The following is a 17,947-nucleotide window of genomic DNA, read 5'->3' as shown; positions in this document are numbered from 1 at the left end:
TATACAGTATATGATATTTATTTTTTGGACATAGAGTACATTGTACCTCTCAAAATTCATCACTAGGTGCTCCTCAGTTAGACAGACGAGGCGGAGACGATGTAGTATAAAAATGTATTACATTTGGAATTGGCTCCTTTTTTGTTGTTGTTTTAAAGCAACAGTAAGGAATTATTGGGATTTCTGTTTTCATCACAGACTCCCTCTACGGAAACGTAGTGTGTCGGTGTCATGTTTTCAAATGAACATTTGTTTTCCAAACCGAAGTGAGTAGAGGCGGTATAGCAGTATTAGTAATGTACCTTCTTATAAGTGTTAGCGTTATAGCTAACGTTAATGTTCAGCAATATCTGTATGTGCAGTGTTTAAGAAGAGGCAGTTTTTCAGACTGTTTTGAACCTTTCACACAATTTGAAGTAGTTGTGTTCGTGCTAACATTAACATGAGCTATGTTCTGGCTGGTCCACCAAAATTTGTTCCTCTCAGCAGATGTGGGCTAAAAAACTTTGGATAGAAACTATCCTTTACTTTAAAAAAAAAACCCATTTAGGATTAGTTGATTTTTTTTTCTTAGTTTTAAAGCAACAGTAAGGTATTATTGGGATTTCTGGTTTGCTTCCTGGCTCCTTCTATTGCAACATGTCGCATGTGTCTCTTGAAATATATATATTTTTTTTCCAAACTGATGCAAGTAGGAAAAGTAATTTATAATACATAGTAGGTGGACCAGCCAGGACACCGCTTATATTGTGTTAGGATTAGCGTGTTGCTGTTCAGGATCGTGTGTACGGTAACATGACGTGACAACGTTATGACACTGAATACAACTTGGAATGGTAACATTAGCTGCGTCCTGGCTGGTCCACCAATATTAAATTACACTCAAACTCAATCACCAAGCTGCTCTAATTTAGACAGCTTGACACTTGCAATGTAAAGAAAATGAATTTTGTATAAAAATGTATTCAATGTGAGATTATCTCATTTTTGACCATTTTAAAGCAACATTATGAACGACTGAGACTTCTGTTTTGGTTTCCATGGGTCCTTCAAAGACAAACTACACTTAGCGATTTTGTCCGATTGTCACCAAATTTGAATCGCATGCTGCACAGACAGATGACGGTAAATTGTAGAACTTTTTGGCTTTCATCATTGTATGTGGACTGGAGTATGATGACTGCCATTTTGGTTTGAAGCAGCCATTCTCATGTCATTTGGGGCCATTGGTAGGGGTCCTTTAAAGACAAACTTTTTATCTAATTGCTATCAAATTTATGTATACTAAGACAGATGGACAGCACTAATTTGTGAAACCTTTTAGTTTTCGTCTATGGATCTGGGCAGAGCACAACGTGGCCATTTTCAGGGGTCAAAATATGAACTTGTTGTTCAGATTTTGTCTGCTTGCTTTCAAATTTGAACCGCGTATACTAGCCAGATGGATAATGCTAATTTGTGAAACTTTAATTTCCTTCCTTGCATGTTGGCAAAGTTGATTTCCAGGTGTCCTTCAAAGATGGGCTCCTCCTAGACATTTTGTCCGATTGCTACCAAATTCAAACAACTTATTCTAGACGGTTGTCTGTTTATAATGTGATGAAAGTAGAGTCGAAGTCGATTAATCGACGACATAAGTGATATTTTTTTCAGCACAGTATAGCGTAACTTTTTTTGCACCATGGACTGCTTTCACGTAAGGTCATATTCCGACAGATCGCTATAGAAACAAGCTGTGCATGTTTTTCTCTCTAACAAGAAAAGCATAGCGAGTTGTAAGACGGGATCTCATTGGCAGGCTGAAAAAAATGGAGGCATTTCTCTGTTTCACTGTTTCTGTTTCACTTGTGCTTTTATTGTATTTGAGGGTAGATTTTCATATTTCGAGAGTGAACATGCTGCCAGTCTCCTTTTTGGTCAAATATTTCTCCAGGCTTGTAGCATAGTGCGGCTGTACTTTGTACTTCGACGGGTGTTACGGCACAGTGTCGTAAAGCGACAAGTCCCCGTGATGATAGTGTGTGTTGTGATACGAATAAAGTTGTCGTTATCACACAGTTGCTGCCCGGGCATTATTGGAAATAACATTTTGGCGACAAAATGGAGCTTCAGTTCGCGTTGCTGCCCTCGTATGGTGTGAATATTTTAAGGGGGACATATTTTGCCAAAACAACTTTTTCTAGTGTTTGGGATGTAATATTATCTCTATAGTGCATCAGTAAACATGTGAAAAAAGAATTGAAATCGTCCATGCATTCCTGTGTTCCAGACGTTTTTTCTGTCGAGTGGCCCGAAATAAGGTCATACGAATTTCTTGATCTTATCTACGTCAATAGAGATCTCCGCCTTTGTTTTTCCACTCCCGAACCAGCGCGCTCTCACAAATGGGTCTTCTACACAGAGACAAACAATCAGAGGAAAGGGCCAAATATGGACAAAGCGGATACAAAGCTGGGTCAAACAGAAGGAGCTGTCTGAGAGGCCTTTTCTGGACACTTGAATGACAAAACCAAGGTTTTTTTTTTTTTTTTTTAAATAAAATGGACACCTTTATACTAAGTCTATGTTAGACAGTCACTCTATAGATGAATAAATAGCCAAAATACAGGACCTTTAGAGATGGTTTGAACAGCTAAAGCTAGTGAGGCTAACCGCTATTCTCAACCATCACTCATTTTTGCAGACGTATGAAGACTGCCGCCGGGTTTTTCACTCCTCCTCATGGCTGATTGAAAGGCTAGACGCCAAAGACGTGATCGGTCAACTTGAAGCTTTAAACGTTGATGTGGAGTCTTTAAGTCAACTTGTTGACTAGACAACTAATCGTTTCAACCTCCGTGGGTGGTCTGCCATAAAACCTGCAGCTTTAATAACTCAATTCGTCAAGGTTAGCTCTTGATCCAACCTCTTGTGTGTGAGTAAGTGATGGAGATGATTTTGTTTGGTCATGTCAAGCTGACAGCAGCTGGACACACTTGCGCTCTAGCAGCAGTCAACACAGCCCACTCCACTCACTCACAAACACACATTCGTACATCCCAAAATAATGGCGTCCCCAAACAAAACATTTACTTTCGCTCATAATGGAACACAAGGTCAGCGCGTGTTAATGCTGCCAGCGTTTGTGTGGGAGAGGCACGTCCGCCTGCGGCACTTGATTATTTTTTTCCCCCGCCAGCCCTCACAGATCGTCCAAGGCTACGGTGACCAAGACCCGGGCCCGCGCTGCAAGGACTCAACGTTCCGCTGAGCTAGGGGGAGGTCATTATATCTCTCTGACTCGCTGTCTCCTTTTCTCTCATTTCTTTTCATTCTCCTTCCCGGGTGAGCGCTTGCAGGTCAAGCACAGTCAAAAGAAAACACGGAAAATAATTCCAGATTGATCTACGTGCGGCTCGGTGTATTGACTTGATGGATAGGGTCGATACGTTTCAAACGCGTGGGCGAGGTTTTTCGGAAGACTAATCCAATGGAACTAAAATAGCGACTGTCACACATGGAACTCAGCAGTGTGTGGGAAATAGTTGAGCCAAAGAAAGTGATTGCTGTCCAATGAAAAGCATTTGTCAAGCAAATTGTATTTTATTCTTCGTTTAAAAGTGGAATTTATATATTTTTAGTGGACTAATTTGAATATTATGTTAGAAAGTGGGATTTTTCAAGTGTATTTAGATGAATTTTTGTATTGACTGATTTTAATATTACCAATTAAAGTGGATTTTTTTCATGTACTAATTTACATTTTGCAGACCAATGAGTTTTTTTTAATTTAATAAGATTTTATTTACTGATTTAAATTTGCAGACTAGCATGGAATTTTCTGAAAGAGAATTTAGATTTTATTTATTTACTCATTTCAATTTTGCAGACTGAAATTGATATTTTCAAAGATATTGAGATTTTGTATTTACTAATTTCAATTTTACTGATTTAATTATATTTTGACTTTTCTTAAATATTAATTAAATGTGTTTAGACCAAAATTTAATATTCACAAACAATGCATTAGATTTTCTTTTTAAATGCAATTATTTATGTAGCAAGGTAGAATATTTTAAAATGCATTTTTTCAATAATTATTTTATTATTGTGGACCAAAGATTAAAACAAAAACAAATTTAGATTTTGTTTTTCTTTACTGATTTTATTTTTATGAATTATTTATTTTTTGTGACTAATTTTGGAAGTGAAAATTTAAAGTAGTACAGTTATTTGTTCTGTTCCCAGTGCACAAGGCGAGGTCCATATTGGCGTACTGGGATGAGTTTGGTGTGGAGGAACCCCATTCGCCCATTTTCACAACCTATACATCTCCAAATACGTTTTATCTGAAGTTGTTGTAACCTCAAACAAGCTCATGAAAGTTGTGGAATAACCCCATCAAACTCCCTTTTTCCCTCCATTTTCACACCCTATCAGTGTCCCAATACTTTTTTTTTTTTATCTCAAGTAGTTCCGTTTGTTGCAGTCCACACTCAAAGTGTCTGTGACGGAGAGAAGAAAGAAGTCTGTTGTGTGTCTCCGGCGTCTTCCACAATGGTCCCTCTCCTTTCTTGTTCCTCCCTCGGCCACCTTGAATCGGTTGTGAGTGACGCGTGGACAAAGAGGCCTCTCAGCGTCTCGACACACGAGCCCTCCTCCCCTTTCCCCGCCGACTTCCTTCAGTAGAGCGGTCAGCCGGATCCATCACGTCGCTCTTCCTGACCCCGGGCGTGCGGCAGTGCCGCGTCGGCGGCGACCCTTCCATTGACCCCCCCCCCCCGACTTCAACCCTACCCGACACACACACACCGGCCTGATTATTAAGCACCAGGTTGCCCCCGGTGACGCGCTTAATTCCTGTCAGGCATCAGCAGGAATGTTTTTGTCTTAATGGGACAATAGGAGCGTGGATCCGAGGCTTTTGTTGGTGGGCTTAAACCCCCAACACACCTCCCACAAAACCTGGCTGATAGGGAAAAGTGACAGTAAACCTGAATGAAGGCCCTGTAGACCTCTTCATCCTTCATACAGATGGACAATGTGAGGGGAGGGTTCATAAGCGCAACAATACAATTGGATTGAATTCACTTCACAGAGAAGAAACCACCTTTGCTATACAACCTTTGTACAAAATGCTCACCGCTAAGAATTCTTAGACCATTCACTCCAATTCATTGCAATATTTTGCTTACCTCAATGAGTTACATTCCAGTATTGTGATGGATTTTCTTTTCAACGATAGGAAGAGCACACTCAACAAAGCACACGCACACAACTGGCGCCAATTAATGGCGCTAATCGAGCGTTAAAAACATTTGTGGGATTAGAGGGAATTTGCACAATGAGAACGTTAATTTCAACAACACTAATAGTAATTGAAATCAATATTTACTCACACATTGAAAAAGTATATACAGTGGACACCTTATACTCGCAGTTCAGTACCCGCAGATTCACCTATTTGCTGATTTTTTTTCAAGTAAACCTTGGTCTGGTCGCCAGCCAAACGCAGGGCACATAGATAAATAGCTGGTCACGCTGACATTCACACCTAAGGAGAATTTAGTCTTCAATTAACCTAAGAAGCATGTTTTTGGAATATGGGAGGAAGCTTGAGTGCCCTGGAGAAAACCCACTCAACCACGGGGAGAACATGTGAACTATGCACAGGAAAAGGCCAGAAACAAGATTCAAATCCAGAACTTCTCAATTGAGAGGCCGACATGCTAACCGCTCGTTCGCCGCGCTGCCCCCAATTGACATTTTTAACATTTCATATAGAATATCCATCCATCCATTTTCTGAGCCGCTTCTCCTCACTAGGGTCGCGGGCGTGCTGGAGCCTATCCCAGCTGTCATCGGGCAGGAGGCGGGGTACACCCTGAACTGGTTGCCAGCCAATCGCAGGGCACATCGAAACAAACAACCATTCGCACTCACAGTCATGCCTACGGGCAATTTAGAGTCTCCAATTAATGCATGTTTTTGGGGATGTGGGAGGAAACCGGAGTGCCCGGAGAAAACCCACGCAGGCACGGGGAGAACATGCAAACTCCACACAGGCGGGGACGGGGATTGAACCCCGCACCTCAGAACTGTGAGGCTGACGCTCTAACCAGTCGGCCACCGTGCCGCCCATATAGAATATATTGGTGAATAATTGAGATTAAGGGGTCCAAACCCTGACCGATGAATGAATGAATGAATGAATGAATGGAGTTTTTGTGTCTTGCCCTCAAGCGGGTTCATCTTGTAATGGCAGGAGTGTCGCTGCTGCTGCAAACTGGAACCTGACCCATGTGTGAGCTATTCAGTCATCTGATAAGAGCCAATGTTTTGATAGTCTTGGCACGCTCAATGTGATGCACGGCTCTCCTTTTACACCCTCTAACAAATACCAGTGACACTTTATGGCCCTGGGTGTGGGGGGGGGGCTTGCCTGGTCAAGCGTCAACAAAGATGTACTGTTAGAGCAAAATGGCTTATTTAAGAGAAAAAAACAACTAACCTGAAATGCTTTTGTTCACTTTTTTCCCCTCCCCAAATGACATTTTATGCCCAGCCCATCTCACCCTTTAGCATTGACCACCATTTGACCACGACCCTTGACAGGTTTACTGTATGAAATAGAACTCAGTTCAATATGGCCGCCCTGAATAAGTCCATAAAGGCATTTGGGTCCTGTATGTGTGTGTGTGTTGTCCTGGCCTGGCCTGAACTGGCGTTCAACCCGTCGGTGTTGTAAAATGCAGATTGGGTTCACTGACAGGCCTTCTTGGGTTTTATTGCACAGTCATGAACAGCATTGTAAAGCGGCATCGGTGCCATGCACGCATTCGCTCGTGCGCACGCAACACAGCGCATTCTCGTCCAATATTTAGTTTCAGGCTTTATTCATGTTTGTTTAAAAAAATACATTATTATTATATACATTATATTTTGTTCAATTAAATAAAAAATCATTATTTACAATTAAAAGGGGCATTACGAACAAAAACAATTAATCAAAATTAAAATAACTAAAAATAAACACGAAAAAAAACCCTACTTTGGTTCACAAATTTGAAATAAATCAATTAAAGTGAAAACTGAAAATACATTCATGAATTCCACTATGGACCATAAGTTAAAAAAATAAAATTAAATAAAATACATCAGTAAATATCTACCATAAACATCATAGACAAACTTTAAATCTAAAATAAATGACTAAAATAACAAATAAAAAATACATTTAAAAAGAAAATTATGAATGAAAAATTATGAATGAAAATATGCAGAGGTCTCCCTGTGTAGCTGTATAATGTAAGTAAGAACGTATTCCATCTCGTTTGGCATGAAATATGCACGTTAGGGCTGCAAACAAGCTTTCGTGGACATGTTTTTTGTGTATCAAAATGTGTGCAAGCGTCTTTGACTTGACGTTACATTAGTGGTTGTTGGTCGTTAAGCGCTGTGCGGCTCGCATTGAGTTGAAGGTTAAAAGCCGTGGCCTTCAACTCGCGCGGGGGACCAGAGTGTGTGGCAAGGTCAGCGCCTTGTTTTGAAATGAGCTTTAGAACTCCGCAGTAAACTTCCAGTCACTTGCTTCCAATTAATACATTTAAATAGAATTGAAATCAGTGAAATGAAGAAACAAAATATGAAATCTAAATATATTTATGAAAATTCCACTGTGGTCTCCAAAATTAAAATGGTAATAAAAATAAAAATGGTGTGCAGGTGCGTGCCGACTCCCATTTAACACGGGTTTGAATGTGAGCGGTTAGTTCTGAACATAGCCACATCCCCAGTTATACAACCCCAATGCCAATGAAGTTGGGACGTTGTGTTAAACAAACAAAAACAGAATACAATGATTTGCAAATCATGTTCAACCTAGATTTAAATGAATACACAAAGACAAGATATTTAATGTTCAAACTGAGAAACTTCACTGTTTCTAGCAAATAATCATTAACTTGGAATTTTATGGCTGCAACACGTTCCAAAAAAGCTGGGACAGGTGGCAAAAAAGACTGAGAAAGTTGAGGAATGCTCATCAAACACCTGTTTGGAACATCCCACAGGTGAACAGGTGGGTACCATGATTGGGTATAAAAGGAGCTTCCCTGAATTGCTCAGTCATTCACAAGCAAAGATGGGGCGAGGTTCACCTCTTTGTGAACAAGTGCGTGAGAAAATAGTCGAACAGTTTAAGACAATGAGATTTCCTTGCAACGTACAATTGCAAGGAATTTAGGGATTTCATCATCTCCATAATATTGTCAAAAGGTTCAGAGAATCTGGAGAAATCACTGTATGTAAGCGGCAAGGCCGAAAACCAACATTGAATGCCCACGACCTTCGGTCCCTCAGACGGCGCTGCATCAAAAACTGACATCAATGTGTAAAGGATATCACCACATGGGCTCAGGAACACTTCAGAAAACCGATGTCAGTCAATACAGTTTGGCGCTACATCCGTAAGTGCAACTTGAAACTCTACTATGCAAAGCAAAAGTCATTTATCAACAACACCCAGTAACGCCACCGGCTCCTCTGCGCCCGAGCTCATCTAAGATGGACTGATGCAAAGTGGAAAAGTGTTCTGTGGTCCGACAAGTCCACATTTCAAATTGTTTTGGGAAATTGTGCACGTCGTGTCCTCCGGGCCAAAGAGGAAAAGAACCATCCGGACTGTTACGGACCCAAAGTTCAAAAGCCAGCATATATGATGCTATGGGGCTGTGTTAGTGCCAATGGCATGAGTAACTTACACATCTGTGAAGGCACCATTAATGCTGAAAGGTACATACAGGTTTTGGAGAAACATATGCTGCCATCCAAGCAACGTCTTTTTCATGGACGCCCCTGCTTATTTCAGCAAGACAATTCCAAACCACATTCTGCACGTGTTACAACAGCGTGGCTTCGACGTAAAAGAGTGCGGGTACTAGACTGGCCTGCCTGCAGTCCAGACCTGTCTCCCATTGAAAATGTCTGGCGCATTATGAAGCGTAAAATACGACAACGGAGACCCCGGACTGTTGCTGAAGCTGTACATCAAGCAAGAATGGGAAAGAATTCCACCTACAAAGCTTCAACAATTAGTGTCCTCAGTTCCCAAACGTTTATTGAATGTTGTTAAAAGAAAAAAGGTGATGTAACACCGTGGTAAACATGACACTGTCCCAGCGTGTTGCAGCCATAAAATTCTAAGTTTATGATTATTTGCTAAAAAAAATCAAGTTGATCAGTTTGAACATTAAATGTCTTGTCTTTGTAGTATATTCAATTAAATATAGGTTGAACATGATTTGCAAATCATTGTATGCTATTTTTATTTATGTTTAACACAACGTCCCAACTTCATTGGAATTGGGGTTGTAAGAGTGTGTGCACACTTGTGCAACCACATCATCTCAGTTGTGTATTTTTACTTCCTTAAAATGTCCTTGTTTGCAGTTGAGTTGTGCAGGTTATAAGTCAATTTGACGGTGCAAAGTTTTTGGAATTGATTTATCTTGGTCTCATTTGTTATATCACAAAAACCTGGTACTTCAACATGAGTGTGTAATTTTTTTTTGTACTTTTAAATGTACTTTGAAAACTTGAATTTGAATTGGTTTGAACAATTTCAAAAATATATTAAAAAAAATATTTGAATCGACTTTTGTCTAACAAAATAAGGATCTAGTGGTCCAGAGTGTGTGGCAAGGTCACCTCTTCCAGTCCGGCCACAAAGGCGGTGAATTAGACCCCCCCCCCGTGCTCCCGTGCACCCCACCCAACCTCCCTTGAGCTCACCCACAGGTTTTGAAACAAGCTTTATAACTGGACAGTAAAGTTCCAGTGGCTTAATGATGATGACTTCTTCATGTGTCCAAATGCTCCTTTTGTCCGGGCTTCAGACCCATACCCACCCCCCGCCGCTGCCCACCCCGCCCTGCCCCCGCTCCTTCTGGCCACAGCAGGACTTAAACCCTGCTTCACCCTACGACATCCAGAGAGAGCGAGAGAGGGCCCGGGGCTATTATCTCCACTCTGTGTCGCTGTCGACTTCAGCAATGGCATTCACTGAGAATGTTTGCCTTTGTTTGGCATGACCTTAGCACATTCGCTATCCTCACTAGCGCACATTTGCACTTCAGGGCCCAGCGGGCAGCGTCAGATTGGGGGGTTTTACTGGTGGGTGGGGGTGGGGGATCCGCAAGGCTTTTTATAAGGAAATTAGATCTCACACGTCCCTCCGCGGGAATTTTGCCATGGGCGACTGTTTTTGTTTTGCTTGCTGTCGTGGCGGTTTATTATTTTTTTTGGTGACGCTATGCGAGGGGAGACGTGTTAATTAGCACCTCGCTGGCTCGCCGTACTTCCTCTCCCCACCTGATGCTCATTGCTCATCTGTGGATTTGTCAGTTGAACCTCATGCTCCTCATGTTGCAGTGTCAGAGCCGCCATGTGTTGTCACAGCTGTTAGACCGAGACGCCGCCCCCCCCCCCCCCCCCCCCCCCCCACACACACACCTTACAAATAGGGGTACAGTAAAGAGTCAGCCTATATGGCTAATTATTACACTATAAGGCAGCCTCACACCTCCTTTGACACCCATGGCCCCCCGTTGTTTACGTAGAACAAATCTAATATTAAGGTTAAATGGTAAAAAGGTTCTAATGTAAAATGTAAAATCTTTTGTGCATTTTATTGAAATGACCTAAGCTTAGCTTTTCAAATGAATCAATTAAAAAAAAAAAAATCCACTTAGTCGATACAATTTAAAGATATACTTGAAAAAAAAATTCCACTTGGTCGATAAAATTGCGATCCTGAAAATGAAAATGAGTTACAAATATATATTTTCTCTCAAATTAGAATTAAGTAAAACAATAATTAGTTTGCCAAATCAAAATACGTAATTAGGTAATTAAAATAGACTTAAAAAAAGAATTTGTCCACAAAATTAAAAGAAGATTTTTTGTTTTTTAAAAGTAAACTTTCTCTGCCCTAAGATGTCACAAACTAGATAAGATAACAAAATATTTTCGCTTCCTGCATGTGCCCCAATACTTTTGTCCATAATGTGTACGTTCAAAATCTGTAGTAGTTTTTCAAACTTTAATGAAGAAAACAGTTTGGTCAGCCAAAACAAAATAAGTCATTACAAAATAATGTTTGAAATCCACTTAAATAATCCACTTTGGTCCACAAAATTGAAATTAATAAATCAAAATGCAAAATACACTTTAAGAAAATATGGCCCATGAAATTTAAAAAGCTGTAGGTCAGCTCTATAAAATAACATTTTGGGATCTTTTGCACCTTTATCCGTCTGCAAACAAAATGCCGCAAGCCTTATGCAATAAAAGCGTTTTTTTACTTCCTGCACGTGTCCCAATACTTTTGGCCATAATGCGTATGTTAAAGTCAAGTGTCAGAATCAGCAGTAGCCTCTTGATACAAATGGATGAATTCATGTTTTGTTTTGTTTTTTGTAGATAAAGGCAGCCTAAAGTACTCTGTCATGCGTCAGGCGGCTGCTGAGTCGGCTAAAAAACACAAACACTTGGCACTTCCTTGGGAATCCCATTGAGGAAGAAGCCTTTCTCCCCCGTTACCCCTCCCCCCGTGGCGTCACATGACGCATCATTCCTCAGGTGGCGGTGGAGATCCTTCCCCCTTTGTGCGGACATTTAAGCCCGGATGGGGGCTCGGCGCGGCCGGCGCTGAAGGACGGCTTTAGGGGCGGGAAGCCATTCAATCCGCACTCTTTTGTTGTTGTTTTTTAAGGGTTACTCATTATCTGCGTTTTAAATGGTCTATTTAGGACGCTGGGTCCGGAGGATGGGTCGGTGGTAGGGGGGCTTGTCAAAGTCAGGGGCTCGGGCGTAAATCACATTGACAGCTCTTTTCCCATCGCTTGAACTTGTGCTCACTTTTCCTCCCGCGATACATCCGCTTATTATTAGCACAAACACGCAATAGCCAGACCCTTTTTTCACAGTCAAACTCAAGCCCGCTGTTTGGACAACTGCAGCGGGTAAAACAAAAAAATGAGCGTGTGAAAGCCTCCCCCAGGCTCAACCGTTGGCCAACGTGGCATTTACAGCTGTCCCCCCTCGCGCTGACTTTGCCCCTCATATAACCATTGGAGGGGAGGTGAGAAGAGCCGCGCACGACTTGATTAAAACAACTGTTAGAGCGCGTCTGCGGTAATGAACTGGAACACCAGGCTAACAGCATTTACTGTACACAACCCAAAGGGCATTCAATTCTATAAAGGATTCTTGTCATTGACTGATGCACACGGGTAAATATTGGCATGAAGCTATAAACTGTGCTTCCCTGCTATCCGGAATTTCTGTTTACCCGACAAATTCTTGACTCGGCTCATTAGTGGACAGGAAAAGCGCACACAAAGCGGCCTTAGTGTTCAACAGCGGTCCAAAATACTGCACAATGGGAACTTGACAACACCACTCATCAGCAGGGTCAATACTGTATCACTATAAAAATTCTCAACACAATCAGTCAGTCATCAGGAAAATGTAACAGAATAATGAAACTCTGAGGTCTTATTATATGTGGTAAAACACAAACCAGTATAATGATAAATCTGTTAAAATGTGTTCCTTTCATTTGATTGAGTTTTATTTTTTTCATTGGATGCAAGTGATTTTGGCCTATCCCACACATTACTTTCCTAAGTAGAGTGCATGTAATAGATAAATCTGATGGAGGAGAGGCGAAACGTCATCCAAAGTTCAAAAGCCAGCATCTGTGATGGTGAGGGGGTGTGTTAGTGCCCATGGCATGGGTAATTTTCACATCTGTGAAGGCATCATTAATGCTGAAAGGTACATACAGGTTTTGGAGCAACATATGCTGCCATCCAAGCAACGTCTTTTTCAGGGAGGCCCCTGCTCCGCTAACCTGTTTTGCAGGCTTGGTCACGTGACGTTCCGCATGTAGCGGATTATGCTGCATCTCTTCCAGTAGTCCTCAACGCTGCCTGGCATATTGCGGTGGTACTCCACTGAAGAACTCTTCATACAGACTTGCCTGTATCCTGTTAAAACCCAGAAAAAAAACAGTCGCTTAACAATCTGCGATATTGAGGGGGTGTAGCAGGGATTCGCTGACATGACAAGACATAAAGGTGACAACAATCAGACATCTCGGAGTTGTGTGTCCGTCAAGGGGTACAATTCGGATTGTTGGGCCTTGGCGCGGGTCTACCAAGCGCCACTGAATTACATCATCTCTATTTGAGGGACATTTGAAAGTGGTACTGGCATTGTGGCCTGTCACCGGTGTGGGCTATTTCCTGGACCCGGCGAGATAACGGCACCAAACCCCTCATTTCGCCTTCAACATCCGCCTGTCGCTCGTTTCCGTTTATTTATTTTGCAGAGGATGACTCATTGGTATTTATAGCAGGAGAGTGAAAGCCCCCACACCCCCAACACTAACCTTTCTATGCTTGTTGTGGGGGACGGGGGTGGGGGGGGGGGGTCAATCCCCGGCAGGGCCGCCGTGACAAAACGCTGCCTCACATTCCGGCTGATGACGCATTCAACTAACCACCACCCCCACCACACTAAATAAAAGCTTAAAGTGGTTCGATCCAAAGTCAAAACCCCCTCCTACGTCCCATGCCTTCCTTAATTCACCAAACTTGACACTGTGGCCCACGCTGGCGTGCTGGGGGGGTCACGCGTGGCAGACCCCGGGAAGATGAAGACCCCCCCCACCTCCCTCTTTTAACCATCTTTCTTTCCATGACCCCCCCCCCCCCCCTCCCCATGCCCTCCCTTAGCAGAACATCTGTCACCACAGGGGCTCAGATGAATGCATTCTCCTCCTCCTCCTTGGCAAATGGCACAGGCAGGACAGAGGAGGGCACCTCGGGGAGTTGGGGGGTGGCAGAGGGGAGGGGTCTATGTGTGTTTGTTTGCATGCAAGAGAGAGAGAGGGAGAGAGAGAGAGAGAGAGAGAGTGTGAGGGAGGAAGATTCCCATTGCAGCCTGACTGCCTGACTGTGTGTGTCATGAGAGGACACACAGCTCCGCACGCCTGCCTGGACTTTCCACAAGGATTTACCCCCAATGGACTAACACCTCCGAAAAGCATTTTTTGGCGGGATTTATTCTCCACAATTTGGGATTTCTAAAGGCTCAAAAAGTCATGCAAGGTAGAGTCAACTATTCTTAACAGCTCTAATGAGAGAGGCTTTTAGCGCCTCATCTAGAGGACATGGTGAGATGTTTGTCCTTTTTCTCCCCCCCCCCCCCCCATCCCATCCCCCCTTCTTCTTTTCTGATGTTAACAGCAGCCTCTTTCCTGCATGACAATGAGCACTCCTGATGCTTATCTGGCCCTATTTAATACGTGTGTGACGTCTTATCTGCGGGCCAGTGTTGCGACGAGCGACGTTGGCTCAAATCTGAAAGAAGCTTCCCCCTTTATCATTTTTTTGCTCTGTGTCGTTCATGTGAAATATGTAAAAGTGTGCCGGTTTGAATGCGAAAGCAGGCTGCGATTCAATTAAATTCAGCAGCCTTTCCTGCCTCTGCTCTAATGTAATTATAAGGGAGAAACATAAGAGGACTGCATGCAAAAAGGAAAGCAATAATGCAAAGTCGTTGCATTGAAATATTAGCGAGCTCTTTTTTTAATTGGACTTTATTGAGAATGTAAAAAATGCATCTCAACCATGTAAGTCTTAAAATCTCCTTTTTGAATGAAACACTTTTCCATTCCGTATAAGCCCTCACAGTATTTTTAACATTTGTTATGGGAAATTTTCATTTTTTTAAAATTACGATTCTCATTGGTCCCAATTGAAATACTAATAGATATTATTCTTTTTATTACCAATGTTATCACAAGTGAAAATATTTTGATGTATTATATTATTTTTAACCAGGCTTATCACTGATACTATACTAAATATTTGATCCTGTTCATTATTTATACAAATAAGTATCTTATAAGATATATTTTATAAAATTATCATTATTATCATTCATCAGTTTAAATCCAGGCTCATCACGAATAAAAATTGTGTAAAATTGTTTTTATTTCTATCATTCATTTAAAGTCAGGCTTATCATTAATATTCTTTTGACATATGATGATGATGATTTATTATTATTATTATTATTATTATTGCATTATTATTCTCTGCTTAAAACCAGGATAATCAACAAAATATGTGTTGACATTATTACTTTTATTATTATTATTATTATCATCATCTTTAAACCAGGCTGATCGCTGATACATTATTGTTAATTATAATATTTGTTTATTGTATTATTTTATTATTTCTTTTTGGAACCAGGTTTTTCACAAATATATATATATATATATGCCGGCATGGTGGACAACTGGTTAGCACATCTGCCTCACAGTTCTGGGGACCGCGGTTCAAATCCCGGCCCCGCCTGTGTGGAGTTTGCATGTTCTCCCCGTGCCTGCGTGGGTTTTCTCCGGGCACTCCAGTTTCCTGCCACATCCCAAAAAACATGCGTGATAGGTTGATTGAAGACTCTAAATTGCCCGTAGGTGTGAATGTGAGTGCGAATGGTTGTTTGTTTCTGTGTGCCCTGCGATTGGCTGGCGACCGGTTCAGGGTGTACCCCGCCTCCCGCCCAAAGATAGCTGGAATAGGCTCCAGCACTCCGCGACCCTACTGAGCATAAGCGGTAAAGAAAATGGATGGATAGATATATATATATATATATATATATATATGTACTTTTCAATTTGTTAAATTGTTTCTCTATATGTATTATTATTTCCATGAGTTTACAATGAGGCTCATCACATACAAATAAATAATAATTATTGATTAGATGTTTTATTGTTGATTGTACATATGTTTTTAAAGTGTATTTGACATTATTTTCATGGGATTAAAAGCAGACGTATCAGAAATTAATCAGATCAAAAACTTGGTAAAAGGTATGCTAACTTACATTCTTGTGTACCAGTTATTAATACCTGACTAAATGGCACAACTAGTATGTCACCAAAGTGTTGACAAACAACAGTTTGATATAAAAGTATGGAGTTTAAAATGCCTGCTAGTAAAGTTAAAGTTAGATGGTGGAAGGAAATGCATGTGATGAAGGAAAATGCAAAAAGTCAACGTCAAGAAGGAGCGTGGTCCTAACTTGAACTGGAATGAGGACTATTTCGTCAGTGGGCCCATTTACTCGGCATTCCTGCTGTGGTCCGAAGTACAGTTCGTCCTGGTGTCATGACTGGAAAAACTGGACATCTTCAAGCGCCTCGGGCAACATTTCAGTTTCTTTTTTTTTTTTTATGGCCCCCTCATCTCGTGGAGCCATCTCTGCGTGGCACTTCAGATAACAATCCAAACAGTGCCGCACATACATTGCGTAGGCGTAGCTTGAACTTGCACCCCTTTATTGGGAACGGGATCAAGTGAGGACAAGAAGAAGAATGCAGGCTCCTTGTGTCACCCGCTGATCATAGACCAGCTTCCTGGCTGACACATTGACTTGATTGGCTGTATCGAAGCGGGCTAATCATTAACGCAGAGAAGCTCCCGTGCAAAAAAATGTATACACTTGGAGGACTTGGACCCCGTTTTGGTGATGACGGGGGTCAGTCGGGACAGTGTCGGGGGAGTTGGAGGGGGGACTTTGCTTTGTGTTATATCACAGGCTGAGTGGTTAAACAATACTCCGTCAAAGGGTCAAAGTAGCAGCATGGGTTGATTGTGTGCGGCCAACGCAAACTAAAACATCCCCGTAGTTTGGACATAGCCCAGAGGCAGGGCGAGGTATCGGATAGCAGCTCCTTGAGTCTCTCCCGTCACGGTTGTGCGTTCATTGTTCTTGTTGGACCACCGTGAAAAATAGTAATAGTTATGAAAAAGCACATGATGAAAATGATCTATAGTAGGTACACAACACTCAGTGGCAACTATATTTGGTACACAAATGTTGTTTGCATTTTTTAAAAAAAATCTCAGTTTAGGCATGCGGCATTGAAAAATATATCTACTTTCAAAAAGTGGAGAAAAATTATAATTGATTAATTATCCATCCAGCCATGCATTTTCTGAGCCGCCTATCCTCACTGGCGCGTCTGTCAGCTGAGTTCGGATGAAAGGCGGGGTACACCCTGAACTGGTCACCATCCTATCGCAGTAATTAGTTATCATTCGCATTAAAAAAAGAGAGAGATAATTCTCAGTTTAGATAGATGGATTACTTACTGATGATTAAAACACTTGGCTGGCAACCAGTCCAGGGTGTACCTCACGCCTGTGACACAAGTGAGAAAAAAATAAAAAATACATCGTATTTAAAATGTGAAAAATATTGACCATAGCATCTATCCAACGTTTTCTTAAATGCAGAAATAAAATAAATGTCATAATTCCAGTGCATTATATTGAGTCAATGCATTATTATTAAATCATTCTCAATTGAGTCATAGAATATTTTTAAACCGTTTACATATTTAAATATTTAAAAATGTAGAATAATAGTAATTGATCTGTCATCTTTGGCTTACAAAAAAGAAAAATCTACATAAAATTTGGATATACAATTTATGGCCACAATATTTGTTACACCTTCGTTATTGAATAAGTTTTTGTGAAAAATAATGATAATGCAAAAACAACTGAAAACACAGTAATCGATTCATCGTCAATTTCATTGAAAAATCTCATTTTTGGTCATCTTATATTTTTAAAACTAAATGAAAAACGACATTTATGTACACTTAAAGGCCACAATATTAGGTACAACTGCACACCCAAATTGCCTTGCAATGCTCAGTTTGGATTCGTATTCACTCAACAATGTTTATTATTGCTATTGTAGTTTGCACTTCACTTCTGCATCCTAATGACAACTGTTCTTAATATTTGGACCCTCACATGAAGGTAACCAAGCGCCAACATATTAATCAACATATTGTTCAATGAATATGAATTGA

The 17,947-nt window shown here is 41.2% G+C and overlaps 1 protein-coding gene across 4 annotated transcripts in view; it reads left to right on the top strand.

The window, feature by feature from the left end:
- Positions 1-17,947, top strand: part of greb1l (GREB1 like retinoic acid receptor coactivator) — a 58,847-nt gene that overhangs the window by 9,749 nt on the left and 31,151 nt on the right. Inside the window, exon 1 of one of the 4 annotated variants that reach the window (XM_061797210.1) lies at positions 13,954-14,156. The exons of 1 other annotated variant lie outside the window; for it this stretch is intronic. The gene's annotated coding sequence lies outside the window, so the exon portion shown is untranslated. Of the gene's footprint in view, positions 1-13,953; positions 14,157-14,202; positions 14,222-17,947 lie in introns of those variants that run through there. 2 more of the 4 variants (XM_061797207.1, XM_061797209.1) reach the window with 2 other exon arrangements.

This window comes from Phyllopteryx taeniolatus, chromosome 14, assembly GCF_024500385.1.
Source record: "Phyllopteryx taeniolatus isolate TA_2022b chromosome 14, UOR_Ptae_1.2, whole genome shotgun sequence".
Lineage (NCBI taxonomy): Eukaryota > Metazoa > Chordata > Actinopteri > Syngnathiformes > Syngnathidae > Phyllopteryx > Phyllopteryx taeniolatus.
Note: the sequence above shows the minus strand (reverse complement) of the source record. Positions and strands in the feature narration are given on the sequence as shown.